This window comes from Cervus elaphus, chromosome 31, assembly GCF_910594005.1.
Source record: "Cervus elaphus chromosome 31, mCerEla1.1, whole genome shotgun sequence".
In the NCBI taxonomy this organism is placed as follows: domain Eukaryota; kingdom Metazoa; phylum Chordata; class Mammalia; order Artiodactyla; family Cervidae; genus Cervus; species Cervus elaphus.
The window spans coordinates 25,065,328-25,078,508 of record NC_057845.1 but is presented as its reverse complement, the minus strand read 5'-3'; positions in this window follow the sequence as shown (position 1 = coordinate 25,078,508).

The following is a 13,181-nucleotide window of genomic DNA, read 5'->3' as shown; positions in this document are numbered from 1 at the left end:
ATTTTACAGTCTTTTGGAGCCTGTTGGAACTTTTTATGATTTTATTTCTTTTTCCACTATTTGATTTGCTTTCTAGTATATTCCTGGAGAGGAAAAAAAATGGTTTTCAAAAATATTAATTATCAGGCTAGACAGAAAAGGAAAAACACTATTAGATTCTATTATATAAGGTTCCTAGAGTAGTCAGAATCATGAAGACAGAAAGTTGGATGGTGGTTGCCAGGGCCTAAGGAAAAGGGAGATTGGGTTATTATTTAATGGGTATAATGTTTCAGTTTTGGAAATGAAAAAAAGTTGTGGAGATGGGTGGTAATTTATGATAGTTGTACAACATAAATGTACTTCACTGAAGAGTACATTTTAAAATGGTTAAAGTAGTACATTTTAAAATGATGAAACCAAAATGATTTTATTTTATGGTATATTTTATAGTTCACCATGATGGAAAATATTAATTTGCATGTTGTGTTTTTAAAAGTAGTTCATACACTGGTTATTATAGAGAACGTTCAAATACTCAGCTGGTAAAGAATCCACCTGCAATATGGGAGGCCTTGATTCGATCCCTGGGTTAGGAAGATCCCCTGGAGAAGGCGAAGGCTACTCACTCCATTATTCTGGCCTAGAGAATTCCATGAAGTCTATAGTCCATGGGGTCACAAAAAGTTGGACAGGACTAAGCAACTTTCACTTTCACTTTCCCTTTACCAGGGGCTAGTGGTAAAGAATCTGCCTGCCAATGCAGGAGATGTAAGAGACATGGGTTTGATCCCTGAGTTGGAAAGATCCCCTGGAGAAGGACACTGCCACTCGCTCCAATATTCTTGCCTAGAGAATCCCCATGGACAGAGGAGCCTGTTGGGCTAATGGGGTTGCAGAGTCAGACACACTCTTTACCAACTTAACAACCTAGAAGTGGTGGAGTTGTGGTTCAAATTCAAATGTGTCTGAATCTAGGACCCAAAGTCTTAAACCTCAAGAGGTAATGTAAAACCATCATTCTGAGGAAACCAACCAGTCTCTTTAGTCTTATTTTTCAAAGTTTTCTACAGAATGTTGAAGCAAAAGGCTTCTCAGCAAAGTTACAGATACTCACAGATGAAAGGGTCACTCAAAAATCATTTTCAGTGAAAGAGAGAATCTCCTCAAAGTGCAGGGTCTGTTTGGGCCTTTCTGTCTCTATTTTACCCCATGTGACATTTCCTTTTTTGCAGTTTCCTTGCTTTTCTATTTACCTTCTCCTTTCCATTCCTTTCAAGGCATATTTGCTCATGAAGAACTTCCTCCAGTCTTCAGCCAGAGAAAACTCTTTCTGCTTTTTAATACTTATTTTTTGGGGGGTGGGGTTCATTTGAAATTTATCCTATGCTCTTTGAGGTGCTAACAAACGGCCACTGGTATGTGATCACTGATAGAAGAAAGATGCTCTGTTTTGGAAGGATGTCCTATTGGCCCATCACCCACATGGGGAAGGATGCCCCTGCATCAGAGACAGGTGGGGCTGCTTTTTCTTGATACTCCAGAGTGATGGAATCAATTGTGACAACTGTTTGGTCATAGGAGATGCAGTCAGATTACCCTTGAAGTGAAGTGAAGTTGCTCAGTTGTGTCTGACTCTTTGCGACCCCATGGACTGTAGCCAACAACATCCTATTAATTTTTTAAAAATCTCTATATTGAGTTTATACATGTTGGTAATAGAATATATTTAAGATGTTGTTCTAAATTGCATTCATTTCACATGCAAGCAAGGTAATGCTCAAAATCCTTCAAGATAGTCTTCAGCAATATGTGAACCAAGAATTTCCAGATATTCAAGATGGATTTAGAAAAGTCAGAGGAATCAGGGATCTAATTGCCACCATTCTTTGGATCATTGCAAAGGCAAGGAAATTGCAAAAAAACATCTACTTCTGCTTCATTGATTATGCTAAAGCCTTTGACTGTGTAGATCATAACAAACTGTGGAAAATTCTTAAAGAGACAGGGATACCAAACCACCTCACCTACCTCCTGAGAAACGTGTATGCTGGTCAAGAAGCAACAGTTAGAACAGAACATGGAACAATGACTCTTTCAAAATTGTGTAAGGAGTACGACAAGACTGTATATTGTCACCCTACTTACTTAACTTATATGCAGAGTATATCGTGAAATGTCAGACTGGATGAAGCTCAAGCTGGAATCAAGATTGCTGGGAGAAATATCAATAACCTCAGATATGCAGATGACACCACCCTACTGTCAGAAAGTGAAGAGGAACTAAAGAGCCTCTTGATGATGCTGAAAGAGAGAGTGAAAAAGCTGGCTTAAAACTCAACATTCAAAAAATGAAGATCATGGCATCCAATCCCATCACCTCATGGTAAATAGATGGTGAAACAATGGAAAGAATGACAGACTTTATTTTCTTGGGCTCCGAAATCACCGTGGATGGTGACTGCAGCCATGAAATTAAGACACTTGCTCCTTGGAAGAAAACCTATGAAAAACTTAAGACAGCATATTAAAGAGCAGAGACATCACTTTGCTCATAAAGGTGCATATAGTCAAAGATATGGTTTTTCCAGTAGTCATATACAGATGAGAGTTGGACCATAAGGAAGGCTGAGCACTGAAGAGTTGATGCTTTCGAACTATGGTGTTGAAGAAGACTCTTAAGAGTGCCTTGGACAGCAAGGAGATACAACCAGTCAATTCTAAAGGAAATCAACCCTTAATATTCATTGGAAGGACTGATGCTAAAGCTGAAGCTCCAGTAGTTTGGCCACCTGAAGGGAAAAGCTGACTCATTGGAAAAGACCCTGATGCTGGGAAAGATTGAAAACAGGAGGAGAAGGGGGTGACAGAGAATGAAATGGGTGGATGGCATCATCAACTCAATGGATATGAATTTGAGCAAACTCCAGGAGATAGTGAAGGACAGGGGAACCTGGCATGCTGCATTCCATGGGGTTGCAAAAACTTGGACATGACTTAGCAACTGAATAACAACAATAAAACTGAAAAGGGGTTTCCCTTACCACATACATCTTGTTCAAAATCTTTTCCATAGGAAGGCAACATAAAAGTTGGATCTGTTTTATCCATGTTCTATTCATAAAAATTTTAAATAAAAGCCAACTGTTAGAAATGCGTTATGTCTATAGTATCATAGTTTTGATTATCAATAAGAGTGCAAATTGAGATGAAATTGAAAAAAATTATTTTTCAAAAAATGAGTAAATCACAGCATCTATTTACAATAACACTGGGCTATTCAAATATATGTCCAATAAAAGTAATCATATAAAAGCATGAAATGAATGCAACAAATAATGTGAGAAACTTCAAGCATTTGTTTTTTTTCTGATGTGTCTCATATTCAATGTTGCCTTTTCTTTTTAAGTAAATAATTTTACCAGAGCCTAAAAGCCTTTTTCTCTGGAGAGATCAAAATGTTATAAATGTTAAAAATTTCTCAATTTTTTTCAGCTTATTCAGCATGAGTACTTTGATTGAACTAATATTCTGGAATGATGGTGAGAGAAAACCATGCCACGGTCATTCCAGTACTTCATATATATTTTGATTTCTTGGATTGGTCTTAGCAGCCATTGGATGCTGTTTCTGATATGTCAAATAATCTTTCCATAAATCAGCATCACTTCCATCATCTATTTACTTTATCTTCCTTTTACAGTAGAGCATTTTCCATTGTGGTTTTTTGTTTTTAACTAATTTCCTTCGAATTTAAGAGATGAAAGTTCTTAGACACAAAGTCTGATTATTTTTCGACCTAACAGTTTCTGAAATTATATACAAATTCTAAGGCAACATTTTCTCATTTTAATAGCCTTGCTTTGTTGTTTTTTGATCTAATATGTTATTATTTTAGCTCTGCTTCCTAGACTAAAGATCTCCCGGTCTGGTAATAAGATGAAGAAATATTGTTCATAAGAGCTAGAGTAAATTAAATGAGATTGACAGCTGATTGATGTAGCTATGAGCTTAAGAGGTAGCCAAAAAGATAATCTGTACTACTGATAGTTGATCACAATTTTAGTAAATATTATTATAATATATGAAGCTTAGCTTAGTTGATAAATATATTCTACATGATTAATGTTTCCCACTTTCAGAAACCCACTGAACTAACTTATGCTTTGAACAAACTTGCTCTCTTTATACATCCGTATGGCCTGATCATATAGAGCAGCTTCCTGCAAGAGGGCTTGACATGTGAAAGCTGTGGATGCCAACCTCCACTCTAATCCTCCTGTCAGCGTGGCCTTGGGTAAAGGTCTCTGTGAACTTCAGCTTCTTCACCTAGAGGATGGGGATAAAGGTCACATTACAAGGCTATTGGAAGTGTTACAGGTTGTGTTAGGTTAAGTCACAGGAACATGTTTTTGTAGATTAAGACATTTGAATGTTGGTGATTTCATGTGATTCAACTGAATGTTTGTGTGCTGTGCTGTGTTCGGTCGCTTGTCATGTCGGACTCTTTGTGACCCCATGGACTGTAGCCCGCCAGGCTCCTCTGTCGGTGGGATTCTCCCAGGCAAGAATACTGGAGTGGGTTGCCATTTCCTTCTCCAGGGGATCTTCCCGACCCAGGGGTTGAGCCCCCGAGTCTCCAGCATCTCCTGCATTGCAGGCGGCGGAGTCTGTATGCAGAAGCCCAACCTGATGTATATGAAGATACTATCTCAGTTCCTTGGTGACTGTTGGTATTGATATTGCTACTACCAGGAACTGAACTTACAAAGATAAATATGTAGTTTTTGGTGACTGGGAGTCTTACGTGATGGTGAAAAGTGTGCTACTGACAAATAACAGTGGAACATTTTCAGTTTGTTTAAAGAAGAAACACAGATTTATGTGTGGATCCAATTTGTAGTAGCACCATGATCTGACAAAGCAAATTAATATCAAGTGTAAAACTCTCTAGGTAAAAACAACATATTAACACATGGACAGTGAGAGGTAACATAAATAAATTTAAAAATCATAGAATTAATGTAAGATATAGATCAGGCTATATTTCAACTGTGTTAATGCACAAGGCTGACATAGACAAGGCATTTAACATATTCAGTTTTAGTGTCTTGTTATGTTAAGATATCACTGTATGGTTTTCAAACCATGGTCTTTGGGCTGTGGGTTGAGAGCTGCAATGTTGGAAAAACCCAGTAGGCTCAGTTTAGATAATACATCTCTTCAGCCACAGCAAGGTATAATTCTAAGCATTTGTATATTTTGGGGCTCTTATAAGAAATACGTTGTTAAAAACCATTTGAAAATTACTGGCCTATATTGTTTAGCTCCTTCTTACTCTAAAATCCATTGCTTTTTTATGATTCTCCCTAATATCAACATTGTTAAATGTCAACTTAGAATATAATTTGCATAGAGTTGTTTTAATCCTGGTTGGTTATAGGTTAAGTATTTCTTGATCCTTCAGTGACCTTTTGGGAGACATTCCAAGGAGACGGAGTAAAAGTGGAGTGTTCTCTTAAAATATCAAAGGCAAGGAAAAGATGTAATCACTAATACCACATTAAATTTCTCTGCTTCCCATAAATCCCATACATGTATACAAAGGCTCTTTCATTACAAATTGGTCACACTTTTTAGAAATGACACCACTAATAACAACTCCTAAATGATATTAATCATGTTTAAAGAAAAGAGAGTTCGCTTTAGTATAACATTAGCTAACTCTTGTTAAATTGATTTTGGCCTTCTTGGTTAATTGATTTTAAACACTATTTCCTTAGAGCTTTTATGATGAGCTGCACTGGAGGGAAATGACAAGATTTCTCCTGAAATACTGTCTAGAAATATGTTTCCTTTTTTTTTTTTTTCTTAAATGAATACTTTTTAAAGAGACTTTTTCAAAGTTGAACTTTTAATATGTAGGAATGATACAATTCAGAAAGCAAATATTTATCTTTCAAGGTAAGTTTGTTAGAATTCAATAGATATTTATGATTAAGATTTTTGATAACATAAACATGAAATATTTAATAATAGAAATATAAGGAATAAGGTGAAAGATTAATTATTCATTAAAAGTCTAAGAAAACAGGAATGCAAATGCTGCATAAGGCTTACTTATTCATTTAGGCTTCCCCCACCCATCTCCCCTTTTTAATGGCCACCATGAACCCACAACTCCTTTGCCTCTCTGTGACAATAGAATAAAACTTAGGTGGTCTTTGACCACCCCCAGTCTCCAGCTGCTCCTCATTGTTCACTCCCTTAACAAAATCAGGTCTTGCCTAATGTAGCACCTCACGTGTCAATTGAGCTGGCTACTCCACAGTTTAAATAGAGCTGGAGGAGACCGATGTTGAAAATTTCTTACCCAATGTCATGTTCTCAGGGGTCTCGCATCTCAGAAAGTGAGTGTGAAAACTGCTGGGATCGCTATCACAGGATTGTATCCCCAATTCGGGTCCGCGCTTCCTAGGCCGTTCACCTTGTGAGTATCTCTGTCAGCTCCCCATTCAGGCACAGCTGGCGAGGGGCTGAGTTCCATTGTGTGCTACTGTGAGCTGAATCAGAGTTTTAGCAGGGTCTTCCCCTGGACAAATTACCTAAGTTGCTTGGGAAGGAAGAACGTCAAATGAAAAAGTAATCCATTAGGTGGTTCTATGGGGAATGTTGAATGAGAGACAGGGTCAATTTACCAGCCTTTATAAAACTTTAGAAGTTCAGAGTCTGTCAGACCAAATGTTCATCCCCTCTAAAACTGAGGCTCAAAAATAAAGAAAATGAGATTTCACACAACTATAATTACACAGCAAGTATTTGGGCAGACCTCACTGAAGGGTTATTAAACATAAAGAAATTCATGTTTTTCAAAACACTAAACTTAGATAAATTATATTACAAAATGATCTAGGCTACTGGAAATGCATAAAAAATTCAGCTTTCCAGATTGAGGAGGTATAGTCTCTAACTATATCTCATAGAATATAAGCAAATATTATCTTAACTATAACCCATAGTTTTGCATCTCACAGTCCAAGAATATGATTGAGGCATCAGTGTTATTTACAATTTAAGTTTGGGGTCTTTAAAAAGTTCATATTTGCTAGGGATACAGAGATAATAGATTTACTCTACAGTAAGGAAGAGACAAAATTCATGATCTAGTGTGCTTCTCCTGATAGGTTTCATATTCTTCTAGAGCTTTAATTGCATGGGGTTGAGGTGCAGTATTACATACTTGATCAATGTAAGTATTATTTTGTCAACAGCTATAATTTATGTTTAAATATATAATTTCAAAAATAATTTTACCTTAAAATGATGTTTTTTTCCCTTTCAGCCTCAAGACCACATTCTTCTTTGCACCCCACTCTAAGAATCATGCCTTTGCAATTATAAGCCCAAGTCAATGAGAAAATATAATTTAGTTAGTAGAAATTACCTTGACAGCCAATCTTTCAGAAACACATCTATCTTATAAATTAAGGTGCACCTATAATTTAATTTATTTTATCATTATTTTTCTACTTTCCTTTAGAAATATTTCAATTCTTATTAGATTAGTGATGTGAAGCCTAGTGATTGCAAATTGTATTAAGATACTAATATTGGCTAATGCTTAAAGATAAAAGGATATTTGCAGAAATGTGTATTTCTTTTCCTTAAATGAATATAGCCTCAGTCAACTGTATTTTCTAATTCTTACTTTAACATGTGAAATCAAACTAGAAACACGTCTTTTAAAAAGTGGTGGTGCTATTGAAGAAATTGAAACAGGTAGTAATAGAAATCTGCAAATGCAAAAAGTGGAATTAATAGAAATGTGCCCATGCAAAGAGCTGAACTGGATTTAGGAAGATGCCACAAAAAGTAATCCACAGAAGAACCTGGATTGATTAAAATAAAGATTACCAAGCAAAATCTTAGGCATTTATTGTTGTTGTTCAGTTGATAAATCATGTCTGACTCTTTGTGACCCCATGAACTGCAGCATGCCAGACTTCCCTGTCCTTCACTGTCTCCTGGAGTTTGCTCAAATTCATGTGCATTGAGTCAGTGATGCCATCCAACCATCACATCCTCTGTCACCCTCCTCTCCTCCTGCCTTCAATCTTTCCCAGCATCAAGGTATTAGAATTCCCTGGGTTCATTAGTATTAGTATTCCTGGGCTCATAGTGAGAACCTATATTTTTAAAAGTTTATCAGGTAATTCTGATAATCAGCAAAATTGGGCAATCATTGATTTATAAGCTTCCCTAAGACTAATTTTGACAGTAAAAGCTTCTTGCCTGTCATCTTTCAATCCACCCATATACCTGAAATTTCTGTTATGAGATGACTCTCAAAGTTACAACAAAGGAGATATATTATTTCCAGGGGACTAAATTCATATGTTTTTCAACTTTGCTTGATAGTGTCTTAGAATCATTTAAAATTTGTTCTTTGTTTACATGAACTTGATATCAGAGGAGACAATTTTCATGCAGGAACCTTAACAAGACCTTAGAGTGTCAACAAAAGAAGTAAAAATCTCAAAAATGAACTTGCAAATTTCCATTTCCTATAATCTTTTTGCTCTGATGTCATATATCTCAAATGGACCATGAATAATTATAAGATATGCAGTAGTAGACACTGGGGTACAGAATATCACAATGTAAATTGTGCATATTCCTGAAGTATCCAATTTATTTATATTGTGATAAACATAAATATAAAGTAAAATATTTCACACATTCATGTATCCTTTACATTATCCTGTGATAAGAATATTCTTATATAAGAATGTTTAATATATATATATTTATATACATGTGTGTTCATTCTTACACACACATTGGAAATGATCAAACAAGAGATGGCAAGAGTGAAGATCGACATATTAGGAATCAGTAAATTAAAATGGATTGGAATGGGTGAATTTGACACAAATGACCATTAAATCTACAACTATGGGTAAGAATCCTTTAGAAGAAATGAGTAGCCATCATAATCAACAAAAGAGTCCAAAATGCAGTACTTGGATGCAATCTCAAAAATGACAGAATGATCTCTGTTCATTTCCAAGGAAAACCATTCAGTATCACGGTAATCCATGCCTATGCCCTGACCAGTAATGCTGAAGAAGCTGAAGTCAAACAGTTCTATGAAAATCCACAAGACTTTCTAAAACTAACACCCCAAAAAGATGTCCTTTTCATTATAGGGGACTGGAATGCAAAAGTAGGAAGTCAAGAAACACCTGAAGTAACAGGAAAATTTGGCCTTGGAGTACAGAATGAAGCAGGGCAAAGCTAATAGAGTTTTGCCAAGAGAATGCACTGGTCAGAGCAAACACCCTCTTCCAACAACACAAGAGAAGACTCTACACATGGACATCGCCAGATGGTCAACACCAAAATCAGATTGATTATATTCTTTGCAGGCAATGATGGAGAGGCTCTATACAGTCAGCAAAAACAAGACCAGGAGCTGATTGTGTCTCAGATCATGGATTCTTTATTGCCAAATTCAGACTTAAATTGAAGAAAGTGGGGGAAACCACTAGACCATTCAAGTATGAACTAAATCAAATCCCTAATGATCATACAGTGGAAGTGAGAAATAGATTTAAGGGACTAGATCTGATAGACAGGGTGCCTGATGAACTATGGACGGAGGTTCAAGACATTGTACAGGAGACAGGGAACAAGACCATTCCCAAGAAAAAGAAATGCAGAAAAGCAAAATGGCTGTCTGAGAGTGCCTTACAAATAGCTGTGAAAAGAAAAGAAGCAAAAAGCAAAGGAGAAAAGGAAAGATATACCGATTTGAATGCAGAGTTCCAAAGAACAGCAAAGAGAGATAAGAAAGCCTTCCTCAGTGATCAATGCAAAGATACAGAGGAAAGCAATAGAATGGGAAAGACCAGAGATCTCCTCAAGAAAATCAGAGATACCAAGGGATCATTTCTTGCAAAGGTGGACTCAATAAAGGACAGAAATGGTATGAAACTAACAGAAGCAGACGATATTAAGAAGAGGTGCCAAGAATGCAAAGAACTGTACAAGAAAGATCTTCATGACCCAGATAATCGCAATGGCATGATCACTCACCTAGAGCCAGACATCCTGGAATGAAAGGTCAAATGGGCCTTAGGAAGCTACAAAGTTAGTGGAGGTGGTGGAATTCCAGTTGAGCTCTTTCAAATTCTAAAAGATTATGCTGTAAAAGTGCTGAACTCAATATGCCTGCAAATTTGGAAAACACAGCAGTGGCCACAGAACTGGAAAAGTTCAGTTCTCATTCCCATCCCAAAGAAAGGCAATGCCAAAGAATGCCCAAACTACCACAAATTGCACTTATCTCACGCGCTAGTAAAGTAATGCTCAAAATTCTCCAAGCCAGGCTTCAACAGAACATGAACCATGAACTTTCAGATGTTTAAGCTGGATTTAGAAAAGGCAGAGGAACCAGATATCAAATTGCCAATATCTGCTGGATCATTGAAAAAGCAAGAGAGTTCCAGAAAAACATCTATTTCTGCTTTATTGACTATGCCAAAGCCTTTGACTGTGTGGATCACCAGAAACTGTGGAAAATTCTGAAAGAGATAGGAATACCAGACCACCTGACCTGCCTCTTGAGAAATCTGTATGCAGGTTAGGAAGCAAGAGTTAGAACTGGACATGGAGCAACAGACTGGTTCCAAATAGTGAAAGGAGTACGTCAAGGCTGTATATTGTCACCCTGTTTATTTAACTTATATGCAGAATAGATCATGAGAAATGATGGGCTGGATGAAGCACAAGCTGGAATCAAGATTGCCAGGAGAAATATAAATAACCTCAGATATGCAGATGACGCCACCCTTATGGCAGAATGTGAAGAAGAACTAAAGAGCCTCTTGATGAAAGTGAAAGAGGAGAGTGAAAAAGTTGGCTTAAAGCTCAACATTCAGAAAACTAAGATCATGGCATCCAGTCCAATCACTTCATGGCAAAGAGATGAAGAAACAGTGGAAATAGTGGGAGACTATTTTGGGGAGCTCCAAAATCACTGCATATGGTGACTGTAGACATGAAATTAAAAGACACTAGATTGGAAAAGAAGAAGTAAAACTCTCACTGTTTGCAGATGACATGATCCTCTATTAGAAAACTGTAAAGAATCCACCAGAAAATTACTAGAGCTAATCAATGAATATAGTTAAGTTGCAGGATATAAAATTAACACACAGAAATCCCTTGCATTCCTATACACTAACAAGGAGAACACAGAAAGAGAAATTAAGGAAACATTCCATTCACCATTGCAGCGAAAAGAATAAAATACTTAGGAATAAATCTACCTAAAGAACCAAAAGACCTATATGTAGAACACTATAAAACCCTGATGAAAGAAATCAAAGATGACACAGATAGATGGAGAAATATACCATGTTCATGGATCAGAATAATCAATATAGTGAATACCACCCAAAACAATCTATAGATTCAATACAATCCCTATCAAGCTACCAATGGTATTTTTCAGAAAACTAGAACAAATAATTTCACCATTTGTATGGGAAATGCAAAAAACCTCGAATAGCCAAAGCAATCTTGAGAACAAAAAAGTGGAACTGGAGGAATCAACCTGCCTGACTTCAGGCTATACTACAAAGCTACAGTCATCAAGACAGTATGGTACTGGCACAAAGACAGAAATATAGATCAATGGAACAAAATAGAAAGCCCAGAGATAAATCCACACACCTATGGATACCCTATCTTTAACAAAGGAGGCAAGAATATACAATGGAGAAAAGACAATCTCTTTAACAAGTGGTGCTGGTCAACCACTTGTAAAAGAATAAAACTAGAACACTTTATAACACCATACACAAAAATAAACTCAAAATGGATTAAAGATCTAAATGTAAGACCAGAAGCTATAAAACTCCTAGAGGAAAACATAGGCAAAACACTCTCTGACATAGCATAGCAGGATCCTCTATGATCCACCTCCCAGAGTAATGGAAATAAAAGCAAAAATAAACAAATGGGACCTAATTAAACTTGAAAGCTTTTTCACAAAAAGGAAACTATAAGCAAGGTGAAAAGACAGCCTTTAGGATGGGAGAATATAATAGCAAATGAAGCAACTGACAAAGAATTAATCTCAAAAATATGCAAGCAACTCCTGCAGCTCAATTCCAGAAAAAAAGCAACCCAATCAAAAATTGGGCCAAAGAACTAAACAGACATTTCTCCAGAGAAGACATACAGATGGCTACCAAACACATGAAAAGATGCTCAACATCACTCATTATCAGAGAAATGCAAACCGAAACCACAATGAGGTACCATCTCACTCCAGTCAGAATGGCTGCTTGCAAAAAGTCTACAAACAATACATGATGGAGAGGGTGAGGAGAAAAAGGAACCCTGTTACACTGTTGGTGGGAATGCAAACTAGTCCAGCCACTATGGAGAACAGTGTGGAGATTCCTTAAAAAACTGGAAATAGAACTGCCATACGACCCAGGAATCCCACTGCTGGGCATACACACTGAGGAAACCAGATCTGAAAGAGACACGTGCACCCCAATGTTCATCGCAGCACTGTTTATAATAGCCAGGACATGGAAGCAACCTAGATGTCCATCAACAGACAAATGGTAAAGAAAGCTGTGGTACATATACACAATGGAATATTACTCAGTCATTAAAAAGAATGTATTTGAATTAGTTCTAATGAGGTGGATAAAACTGAAGCCTATTATACAGAGCGAAGTAAGTCAGAGAGAAAAACACCAATACAGTATATTAACGTATATATATGAAATTTAGAAAGATGGTAATGATGTCCCTATATGTGAGACAGCAAAAGAGACACAGATGTACAGAACAGACTTTTGGACTCTGTGGGAGAAGGCAAGGGTGGGATGATTTGAGAGAATAGCATTGAAACATATATATTACCATATGTGAAATAAATCACCAGTCCAGGTTCGATGCATGAGACAGGATGCTCAGGGCTGGTGCACTGGGATGACCCTGAGGGTTGGGATGGGGAGGGAGGTGGAAGGAAGGTGCAGGATGGGGAACACGTGTACACCCATGGCTGATTCATGTCAATGAATGGCAAGAACCACCATGATATTATAAAGTAATTAGCCTCCAATTAAAATAAATTAATTAAAAAAATAAATTAAAAGACACTCCTCAGGAGAAAA